We start from the raw sequence: 12277 nt of genomic DNA, 5'->3' as shown, positions 1-12277 counted from the left end.
GTAGTAGCACGGGCCTGATTTTCATATGAGTACAGACACCGGGGAGTGGAAAATTTCATAGAGATTTTTGCAGGGCACTCTCTGACTCTGTTCCAGTTTCTTTGGTTTTGATCACTGCATTTCCCAGGAATATCAGTTCCACATCAGTTTTGACCTGAAGGAGAAGCACTGCAGAGTGCAGGAAGGGGAAAAAAAAGGGGGGGGGGGGCTTAAAACAACTGTGTTTTTGTAATGTATGTGACAAATCTATAAAAACATGCGCTTGAAAGTGAATGAAAACTCTGACATGCCTGTCACAGCTTCCATAAGCTAAAGCCTGATTTTGATCTACATATCAAAAAGCAGTAGGACTACTTGACGAAATGCAGGAAAAGAAGCATTTCTTGAAATATTAGCAGAAGTGTTGTATTGGACATTTGATAAGCCTCCCATCCTTGCGATAATATTTGCAGCTCTTTCTCTCAGAATAAGCAAGCATTTCTACTCCTTGAACAAAACTAGGCTAAGATGGCATTATGGCTGGGAGCAGATAATAAGTTCTCAGTAAAATATATTACAGGAATATTACCTATCAAACCAAGCATGCTGAAACTCTGGAAGAAAAAAAAGACTTACAGGTGAATTTAAATAGAAAGCTTCTTAACACACTGCTTACCCTTTGCAATATCCAACCCAAGAGAAAGCACTTTTGATGGGAAATGTCCCAGTTGTCCCAGCTTGGAAAAGAAACTGTAGCTGGGGAGGATTGCCAGCTGCTTTCTGATCTGCTTAGGTGAGGACATCCTTCCGTAAAGATTTTCTGATGTGCAGTAATGGTTAAATGCAGGATATATATAATCTTTGCCTTGATGGGGGCTCTCTGCCCTTAGCTGAAATACCTCTTTTCACGATCTTTTAGGTATTCAATAGCTTTGGGGTCTATAACACTTTGGTGAATTTTGCTAAAGTTGTGCTGTTGGCTCAAAACTTAAGAGGGCCTAACTGACAGATAAACAGATATCCACCCACACACAGCTCCACATACACATGCCCAGAGCGTAACTGAATAGATCTTATTACCTTTGAAAACAAACAAAGACAATAACTATAAGCAGACCCATGACCTCCTCACCATGATCCTTACTTATTCTTTCATCCAATAGAACCAGGCTTAATCTGATTGAAAAACTATTATTTCTAGACCCTGTAGTGAAAAGTCTCACGGACCAAAGGGTTGAAGAAATGCTTCAAGATCTCATTAATTCTGTAGTAAGCTTGTTAAATGCAAAGCAATGGTGAGGCCTCCAGAAGGAAAAACAGGCACTAGATCTACATTCTGGTTCTTGAACTAGAAGCGATTTGTGAAAAGATGGAAGTTAAAGCTGAGTCAGAAATCATCAGAAAGTGCAAAGGTTGGGCTTGCTTTAATTGATGTAGGCAGGTTCTAATGCATTTTTATTTCAAATATGTACTATAGATATAAACATATATGCCACTATGATTTTTTGCCCAGTGGAACTATTTGTAAGCAGAAACATCAGAAAAAAAACCACTTTTTTTCTTCTAGAAAGTAACTTCACGCTTAAATAAATGTATGAGTGAAAAATAATGCTGGATTATTTTCATCAATGGTAAAAATGATGCCCAAAGTCTTGCTGTTTTAAAAAATATAGGCATTACAGTTTGTCAGTCCAAAACTTGTAATTCTAATTTATAATTGACTTTATATTAAGCAAGGTCAAGCATGGCATCTATGTACAGGAAGACTCATGTAAACATAAATATTCTGTCCATTTATGTGAATTAACATGAAAAAAAGTGAAATACAGAGCAAAGATTTGAAATGAGCTATCCCTTGCTGAAAGAGGTACCAATACCAAACCATAATATATATTTGCCAAGCTGCCTGTTAAAAAAATGTATCTATTAGATTAATGTAAGTCATACACCTTCCACCAGAATGTGGTCCTAGCTCACCAGGTATCTTCAGCATGCCCTTGGGCTCCTGGGCTGAGAGTTAAATAAATTCCTTTGTGCTTGGCTGGATACTGGCTCACTGGAACAAGAGGCACTGTTGAAGGTTGATGGTGCTCATGACACTGGGATTCATGCATGAGCAACAGGCACCTCAGGAACTGCTGATCCAGACTGGAATATCACCTGCTATTCTTTTCTCCAAGACAGTTGTAAGATTAAATCCTTACCAGATGTTATATACTATGCTGTGAAAGGATCCTGTACAACTTATGCTAAAACCCAAGACACCCTAGGACGGACTTGAATTAGTGCTGGACTACGTCCAAATTGTATTAAATTAGCTTATTAGATATACTTGTATTACACTGAGTACATAGTGAAGAAGAAACAACAGAGTCAGCTATGTTGTACAATCCTGGAAATTTCATAATTTAGGAGGGCTAATTTGAAGAGAAGATCATTTACAGGACGCAACTGGCTAAGCCCCTTCTGCTGCTTCCAGGTAATGCAAGCAGTGGTGGCGGGTAGACCACTTGCCCGAGGGCAAGAAACAACCTCTGTGGCTGCTCTGCAGGCTGGGGGCAGCTGCTGGCCTGGGGGGAGCACGGTTGTAGGAACGGGTTGACCTTCTGCATTGAACCAAGAGTGCCACCCACGACCCAAGCTGAAACACAGCCCTGGTGCTGCGATTGCCACCCACGGTGTCTCCGGTGCTCTCGGCGGGTCGCCGCAAAGTGCCTCATGGAAACTCAGACCCTCGTTTGCTCATGGCAGCAAGTCCCCCACGTGCTGTGTCACAGGTGTTGTCGCTGGGACGCGAGACATGGTGTGACCTCGCTCCGGGAGGCAGCCGCCAGAGAAAGAGGTGAAACGGCTTCAATGCGGCAAGGCATTAAGAAGCGGCTATTAAACTCCTGGGCAAAACCATAATTTTGTGGGAACGGGTGGAAAGAGGTGCCACTGAGACAAAGAAATACAGAGGAACAGATGTTGGTGTAGCCCCTTTTCCAAAGCAGGAGCCTTCCTGCAGAGGACATCTCAAAGATCCTCAAAAAAATGCAGTTGCGTTGAAAGAGCCCTTGGCACATGATCCAGGTTTCTAGCTGGCTGTCATTTTTTTTTCCTCCTCAGCTTGATCTCTCACACTTGCAGAAACGCAGCCAGGATCTGAGAGCAGGTAAATCCCTGGCGATCTGTCCTGCACATCTTTTGTCTTTCTAATGGTCTCCACATCCTTGGAGGACTGGCTCAGCGCAGTGGGGATGTCCACACTGAGAACTGACAGCAACGACTTCAACTAAGATATGTCAGGCCCATTCCCTTAATTTCTCAACCATGCTCCACCTTTAGCTTCACCTAAAAAAAGTGGTGAGAAATTTTGCCTTTATAGCTCTTACTGAGAGACATAAAGATTGATCCTAGACCTCTAGTACCCAGCTTATTTTCAGTTATTTTCTGGATGTTGTTCTTCTAAGGAGGTGGCAGTGCTGCTGGGTCCACTTCTGCCTGTGGCCTGAGGAATGAATAACTTCTCCCTCCCCACCCAGGGAGGCTGGAGCTTCTTGTCAATTTTAGGTCAGACTGAAAAATAATTCTGGTAGAAAAGCAATAAAAAGAAACCCCGGTTTACATTTATCCGAAATGTCAATCTCCTTGTGGGCTGCAGGGATTTTTGCCCTGTGCACAGCCGGCCCTGTGGTGTCCCCTGGGCAGGCAAACATGCTCCATTGATGGGCTGGCCGCTGCACTGCCTTTCAGCCCGCTTCTCCAAATGAAGAAACCATGCTGAAAAGCTTCCTGGAGAGTCACTGCATGCACTAGAAAGAGAAAAGCTGGTTGCAAGAAACACTCAGTGGACTGTTTGCTACTACAGCCGGGGACCCAAGCTAAAGCTAGCCACAGTGCCGGCAGGGGCCCGGCGCCACAGCAGCACGGTCTGTCTTCCCCGAGTGCCTTTGGCTCCAACCCATTCAGCCTCTTGCAGCTTCAGCGTCAGCAAAAGGCAACCATGATGCAATTCATTATGCAACAGGCCCGGGTCAAAAATAGCTCCCCCGCCTCGCCTGCACACGTAGAAGGCAGCACGCATGGGTGTCGCGGGGATGCTCATCCCATCCCGCGTGCGCCATGCCCGCATCCGCAAGCTCCGCCGATGGGAAGAATGCTTTACACTGGTTTGGAGATGATCAGTTGTTGGCCATCAGCTAGCTGTGCCTGGGACACACGTCTCCTTGCGTGAGAGCCATGCTGCACTCAACATACTTACTCTGCTTCAACTTGGTCCTTGGAAGAACAAGGTCCAACCACTCCAAGGTATTAAAGAAACACCAGTGGGAGCAGAAGGGAATTTAGGCTCCTCTGCTGCAGAGTAGGCTGTGCTTCCACAAAAAAGCACAAGTTTTCTGTTCATACTGCTCAGGCCCGTGTCACAGCAAGACAGTGCACTTTGTTTTTACTAGAAGGCCAAGCAGCATACAGGTCACTCTTGTAAGAAATGCCACAGGAGAAATTAATCTTTAGGTACCTGTTTTCACTATATGAACTCTCTAATGATTCATTGCTCTATGCCAAAACCTTCATTCAGTTGGAAAAAATGCAGTTTGAATTGACTATCAGATGATTTAAGGAGCACAGATCTCAGACACGACCCATTTTGTGTACCTCATATTCACCAGCATATAAAGATTTGCAGGTGGTTTATGAGACATTATGGCCCACTCTGACAGCTGCAAGATGTTCAGGTTGTTTATAGAAACTAAAAGAGAAGCAGTTCAGCCCTGGCCCCTTCCCCACCCACATGCTGAGTTATATCTGGAACAAAGAGAGTCTTGATGTTTACACCTAACCTTACTTTCATTTGAAGAGCTAACAACAGGAGGAAGCACAAGTAGAAATTGCAAAATTGGAACACAAGCTCAAATTACTATGACCCAAATACAGAAGTTCACTTGATAATTCCATTATTCTCATTGATACTCTTTTTTTATAATGTTAATGGTGAGAAAAGGAGCCACATTAGAGCTACAGCTGTGTGCCCAGAACAGATACTCTAAAAACAACGCAATAGAAAAACCCTTTGCCCTGCCAGTGCATCCCACCAGTCCCCTTGAGGCAATTCAAAGAGCTTTTCTTTGAATCGTGTGTGTTAAAACATACTGCTGATAATATCATGTTAGCTGCTTAAACAGGAGAATCTGTGGTCTGGATAATGCCAAGGAATTAATGATGAAACTTTTCTGGGAAAACGATCTAACTGAAGTTAGCCAACCCAGTTAGGGTTTCATTTGCTATCAAATAAAACAGATGTAACTTTAAATAGCATTTACTGGGATTTCTGCCTATCCCTGCAACAGTTATGAATCCCAAGAACATCAGAAATATAAAATTTTGAGCATCAACTTTGCCTGTGTTGAAGACCTTGCTTCACGAAGCTGTCTGTGACAGCTCTGTCTTGCCCTGCTGAAGGACATGACAAGAGCTGACTTTGTATTTTGAAAGTTGTGGTGGTGAAGGATATTAATTTATTTAACCGGGCCGATCATCTAACTGACTGATGAAAGTGACAGCGAGGTCTGACCGCTTGTGTATCGCCTTCCCTGAGAAACGCTGCGTTGGTGAATCATGTACGTGAAAACAGACAGTGTTGTTTCGGCCATGGAGAAGATGCTAGATGGCAGATGTCAAGGAAAAAGGTCTAAAAACTCACCAATAGAAAGCTTCCATGTTTGTTGTACATTAAAAACTTAGGAAGAGGGCATGATGGGAGTTATTTGTGCAGAATTAAAGAAAACATGTAGTTTCCTCAATCTCCAGGAAATGACGGTGAATAGTAAGACTAGCTTTCTTGGTTTTTGTGGACATTACTTTGCTAACATCTGGGAATATCAAGATGTTATTGATAATCCGTTGTAACACCATTTTGCTTGAAGATACGCACAGCTCAGGATTTCATAACGGATGCAGTTTCTCATGGCACCCCGAAGCAAAATGATTCAACAAACACTGGAAGAGCCCACTTGAGAAGCTTGCGTAGCTGCGGCAGATCTCTTTCCATTGCTCCTGCTCCACTAGCCCTGGTAGCAGAGAGGCAAAATGGGCAACTGCGGGTGGCAATTTCCACGACTGTTCCAGCAGGAAGTCCTTAGACCAGCTTGCCCGTTTTTGACTTGACGTGGTGGCACAGCGGTAGGTGGGAAGCAGAGTGTCCTCCCACAGGGCCACCAGAGGCATCTTGTGTGGATCCCTGCCCTGGAAATCACTGTTTCTCCACAGGAAATATGTATCTAATCACCTAAGCTGTCTATCTATCTTAGCTATCTAAGAACAGGAGCATTTCGCATTGCTTGCTGCCTCCTTGTGCAGCCCCGGCACTGCTGTCGGGTAATGAAGTGTTGCCGGCATCCAGGCCCGAAACAGGATCGGGTGGGACACGGGACGGGGCTGGGGAAATAAATAATACACAAAATCAAGATTTAAATAAACACAAGAACAATCTGGACCCACTGCTTGTTGCACTGTGCCGCAAGGACGCGGTTTGGACAACGACGCACACAGCAAAGCAGCTCAGCCCACCCAAGGGGCTGCCGCACTGTGGGATGAGGCCTCACCAGGGCCCGTGGCGCCCAAGACACCGCCACACTGACCGGCACTGCGGCACGGAAACAGGATCCCCAGGGCAGTGAGGACTCCCGGGGTGTCCCGTAGACACAGCTGGGACACTGCCAGGCCGGAGTGTCTGCTGCAGGGACGACGGCTCAGCCAGAGAGCCACGGAGCTGAGCGCCTGGCATCCTCAATGGCCCCACAAGCAAGGAATGGGGCTGCTGTCAAAGGTCTCCGTGCATGGAAACGAAGAAAAGCATTCAAAAAGAAAGGTCGGAATGTGGGAAAGGGAGAAACGGGAGCAGGCACTCACTCATAAACTCCTGCTGAAAAAATGGGAAACGTTTGCTTTCATCTCCAGCTTGCAGGTGAGCGCCTGCCAGGCTGACCTGCGGCAGGACCATTTCAGCACTAGAGGAAAACACAAGAGGAAAGTTATCTTCTAAACAAGGGAAGGGGAAATTGCATTTGTCCCCAGGCAGGATGGAAATAAGAGAAAATGTCTTTTTGTTGTTGTTGTTGTTTTGCTTTTGTTTTTCTCCTCCCAGGGATCTCCTGTTGTCTCTGCAGGGCGCTCAGTCCAGGCACAAGCCATGGTAGCCAGCAGCTGTGAGCTAAACTCTCCAGGACAGGCATGCAAGGAGGAGTAAACACTTTAGCTGGACTTTTAACCAAAAGTTAAAATTATCCATATTACCCAAAGTGCTCCAGCCAGCCCTGGTTCCCTGCCAACAGTTTCACTTCCCAGGCAAACTGAAAGTGCCCAGTCTTCCCCATCGCTGGCCACTCTCAGCCAGCAGCTTCTGCATGGTAAAAGTCATTGCTGCTTTCTCCTTTAACTGCTGAAAGCCCCCTAAGTCCTCGGTGTTTCCTGGGGAGGGCCAGAGCCCCCACTTCAGCCACAGCCTGCGGCAGGAGCATCTCTTTGGGAGGAAGGACACTGCTGCCAACCTTTTCTAATCCTTTCTGTGAAGTGGGTGCTTCATTTCAGGTGTCCTGCTGATGCTCTAGGGATGGAGCACCAAAGCCCTGTGCAAAAGCCCAAGAAACAAGCTCAGCTTCTTTGCAGACTTTCATAACCACTCACCTGCCCTCAGGGGTCAGGACTGCACACATAGTTGAACACTTGCCCAGGCAATTTGTCCAGGGATTTGCATAAACTTGTCTGCAGCTCAGCACGGGAGCACTCGTGTTCGGGCTGACATCTAGTGTTGATGTGGATGAGGCCAGGAAAAGGACTGACTCGTTTCTCCCAACCGGTTAATGATGACCCACAAGTAGGACATTGTTTGACATTAGTGCTAGTTAGAGATCTGACTGGGAGATCTGACTTGGAGCTTGGGAGAATCTGCTATAGACTAACTACGGAGGAAAATAGCAATGTGATGCCCAAAACACAAGTGAACAAATGGCTTTAGGCCTGGAAATTGAAAAAAAAGAAAAAAGAAAAAAAATAGCTAGGATTGCTTAGGTATGCTATTGTCTCCCCATTTTGGAGCATCATAGAAACTAGTGCTGCTCCTGGGCACTAGGGACTGCAGGGAGGAAGATACTTCATGCTGTGCTCTTTAATGATAGGATCCCATTCCAAGACACTTATCCCATCAAAAGCGCTGTGTGTCGAGCTTCACTAAACCACACTGCGTGATGTGTCACTGTGTGTTTGCCAGCCACGGCCGTGTGCGTTAATCCCTCTCAGCCTCCCTCCTCCAGTGGGAAGGTCTTTTCACAAGAGCCAAGGAGCAAGTTCAAATCAGTTCACCATATGACCGCTTCACTCCAAGGGTACTTTCATTCAAGCATTTTCCAAAGTTTTTTGGAAGCTGGTAACAGATTCAGCCCATCTGACATGGCGAGTGTGGCAGGGACAGGCAGTATTCTGCTCCCCTGGTAGGAGGAGAAAATCTGCTCACATGGGTGATCAAGACCCCTAAAACCTTGCATTCACATGTGATCTGGAAAATCATGTAGCTTAACTGAAAATATCCTGAAAGGTGCTTTGGATGTTTAAGGCTTGAGGAGTGACCAAACAAGTTCAAGGAAAATACACTAGCTGAGGATTATTAAATGTGAAGACACCACATCTGGCTGAGAAAGTCCCTGAATTATTGCAGCCTGGGAGAGTGCTGGGGAGAAATGCCATAGGAACTTAAGGAAAAATTTCTTAACAGTGAGGGTGACTGGAACAGGCTGCCCAGAGAGGTTGTGGAGTCTCCTTCTCTGGAGATCTTCAAAACCCGCTTGGACGCAGTCCTGTGCCACGTGCTCTAGGTGTCCCTGCGTATGCAGGGGGGGTTGGACTAGATGACCTCTAGAGGTCCCTTCCAACCCTAAGCATTCTATGATTCTATGATTCTATGTGCTTATCCCTTTTTGATACTGTGTCTTACGCAGCTGGCTTTGGCCATTGCCTGAGAGAAGATGCTTGTCTACAGATGGATTTTTGGTTTGGTTTGACCCTAAATAGCCATACTGGCGCGACCTCTCTCACCTCTCTCACCTGTGATTTTCCGTGTTTGATCTGAATCCACTCTAACGTGACCTTCTGTTCTAATGCCTTCATCTTGCTTCCAAGTTGCACAGGCAGAAAAGAGTACTTTGGCAAAGCAAAAATGTTTGGGGCCCTCCCTTACATATCCTTACCCATGTCCCCACCTTGGGATACCCTCTTTAGGATTGCCAAATTATACAAAAGGGGATGAGGAGAGAGGGACATAGGACAACTCTGTTTAGAAAGTGTATTTTTATTTTCTCCTTGGTGCTGTTGGCTCAGAAGGCCACATCTTATCCCAGTATTGAGACATTAGGAGGGAAATCAGAAGATCTGGCTGTGGCTTTGCCTTACAGTCTGTGTGACCTTTCTGGATTTGTCTCATTGTCGTGTGCCTTGTTTCTCCATGGTGATGTGAACCATGCCTTCAAAAGCCCTTCACTTTATCTATCTCAAAGGTAAAGGCCAAGGACTTCCCTTATGTTTAAGCCACAGGCCTGACGCAACCAGGTCAAGGTCCCAGGCACAGTCTTGGGTGCTGTTATAGGACTAATTAATGATAATTGTGCCCCATGTAAAGACCTCGAGAAATGCCCCCCCAGCCCTGCTGCCCACCTCCTTTTACTCAAGGTGCTTTCCTTCCAAACTTAATGCAGAGAGGAACCACAGAACCACAGAAATGGCTTTGAAGGCCTTGTGAAGGACCAGGGAAACGTGTTAGTGCTACCCTTTCCTCGTGTACCTGGGAGGGAGGCTTTTGCAAGTGGATGTCTCAAGAGCTGGTGGTCAGAGTCTGCGGTGTTCACACAGGACTTGTCTTCCTGGTGCTCAGAAAGGGCAACGCTGAAGTCCCAGAGCAGCGCTGGTCCATCGGCACGTAGGCACCTGCCATTAGAGGTTCCCCTTCAGGAAGTTTGTTACCACTGCTTCACCTCCTCACGCTCCTCTCAATGCTTTCCTTTCAGGCTGCCCATCGAGCAGGAGCCGGGGGCAGACAGGAGCTCATAGCTGAGCTCAGAGGGTGCAGGGAACCTTCTCCAGCCAGAAAATGTTTGCTCTGTACACACACTTGAACTTCAGTAAGTGCATGAAGATGCTTTATTTAACTGTGAACCATTTAAGGACAAAGTATTCCCTCATATTGTTTTAAGTATAGTATATTTTACTTCATGCAGTGCCCAAATATATACAAATCTACATGCCTGGTCACAGTTTATATTTGACCCAGTGCCTCTCTTCTTCTTCTCCACCACATTACTAATATTTTTCTTTGCTGCTGTCACGTTGTTTGCAATCCCCTTCCCCAGTGTAAAGCCAAAATAGCAGAGAATTGATCTTGGCACGTGGCAGTGGCCCCAGCAAGCAAAGCTCTAGAAGGGAACCAGCCCTATACCACTGCTACAGCTATGGAAAGCAGTCGTTATCCACAGACCTCCCTCTGTTTCAGACACCGTGTTTAAGGGTTTATTACTGTGATGGTGGAGCCCCTGTTGAGAAAAGGGTCTGGCAGAGCATGAATAATGTACTTCCAGATGAAGGGTCTGGTGTTTCTATCATCTTCTTCCGCTACAGCCGTGGCTCAAAAAAAATAGACAAGAACACTTCTGTATTAAAATGTATGCTTTTCAGTAATTTTTATAAAGCACCATTGGTTCCGCAGGTGTTAAAACAACACGGTGCTTTCTCTGCTTTAATAAAAGGGATACTAATAGATGCCCAATGACCAAAAAAAAAAAAAAAAGCAGTTTTCACCACTAGCAGTTTTCACCACTGGCTTTCTGCTTATGAGCTACCCCGAATGAAAGCGTGGCTCAAAATCTGCCCAGCTGGCAGCGAAGTCGAGCACTGCGCTCCCGCAGCGAGCCGAGAGGCCGTCACCGGAGCTGCTCGCTGTGTTTCCTCCCTCCCTGGTGCGCTATAAGGAGCCCTGCTGCTGGTGGCCACTTTTCCCAAGGTCACCAGCCATCGTGGGCCTGCAGCTCCCTCACTAAAACTGTCACCTGAAGGAAGGTGCTGTGGGATGGTGACCACTTCCCAAGTCGCTTCTGACCCTTTCGGCTTGTGCAGCAAAGCAGCTGTATCAGGGCCACTCTGCACAGAGAGTTTCTAAGGAAATAGCTCTTGGCTGGGGTATGAGCAGCCTCTCCCTGCAGGTTAGCGAGTTCAGCCTTGGCTGTGCTCAAAGCGTTATCGCTAGGACAGTGTTTAATGGCTCATGCAATATATCTTTAATTGCTATTCATCCAGTTCCTTCCTGGCAGGTGCTCATGTCATATATTTGAAATAGCGTGCTGGTAATTTATCTTTGAGACATATTGGCCCCATTTTTCTCTAACAGGTTCCTCCTGTCACATATTTCACCGCGGCGGCAGCAGTGTTGCTGGCAAGGTCTGAGCGAGCAGGGAACAGCAGCTCATCCAGAGGCAGTCCCAAGGGATGTGCCTGACCCCTGCACGATGCTAATTCTCAAATGAGATTTAAAAAGCAACTTCCCAGCCTGGCCAGCTACGTCAGGGGTGAAAAGACAAGCAGAACACATATATCTCAAAATATTAATCCAAATAACCCAGCACTGACCTCAATGTTTCTCTGGGTCTCTCACCAGGTGACTCATAACCATAAATAAATAGAAATGCACACAGAATAAAAGACTTTGGGAGACAATTCACTACTTCAGCAGACCAGAATGGCCATTTCCCCAAGCAAACATTTCCCTGGAGAGACAACTTTCTTGCTGGCAGTCTTTTTTACTCCTGATAATTAGATTCAGATGTCCTCCTCGTGCTTCCTGTGCTAAAGAGGAATCCCCTGGAGTCCTGACTTTCATGCTAAGCCCATGCTGCTTCAGTCTGCCGGGATGTGGGACGAGAGGGCTCCTCTGGGGAGCTCAGGGGCTGGTGGTAGGAACAACACTATGATACATGTGAGCGCTGGCAGTGACTGAGTGCTTTTTCTAGGTGGGTGCATGATTTAAAGCCTATGTATGTGTTGTCATGGGTGGAAAAGGCCATGTCTTGCAATCTTTGAGGTTTTCATAGAATCACAGAACGCTTAAGGTTGGAAGGGACCTCTAGAGATCATCTAGTCCAACCCCCCTGCACACGCAGGGTCACCTAGAGCACGTGGCACAGGACTGCGTCCAAGCGGGTTTGGAAGATCTCCAGAGAAGGAGACTCCACAACCTCTCTGGGCAGCCTGTTCCAGTGCTCTGTCACCCTCACTGTTAAAA

The sequence above is a fragment of the Tinamus guttatus genome, unplaced genomic scaffold (assembly GCF_059628265.1).
Source record: "Tinamus guttatus ecotype Peru unplaced genomic scaffold, ASM5962826v1 Tinamus_guttatus_pri_ptg000213l, whole genome shotgun sequence".
Lineage (NCBI taxonomy): Eukaryota > Metazoa > Chordata > Aves > Tinamiformes > Tinamidae > Tinamus > Tinamus guttatus.
Note: the sequence above shows the minus strand (reverse complement) of the source record.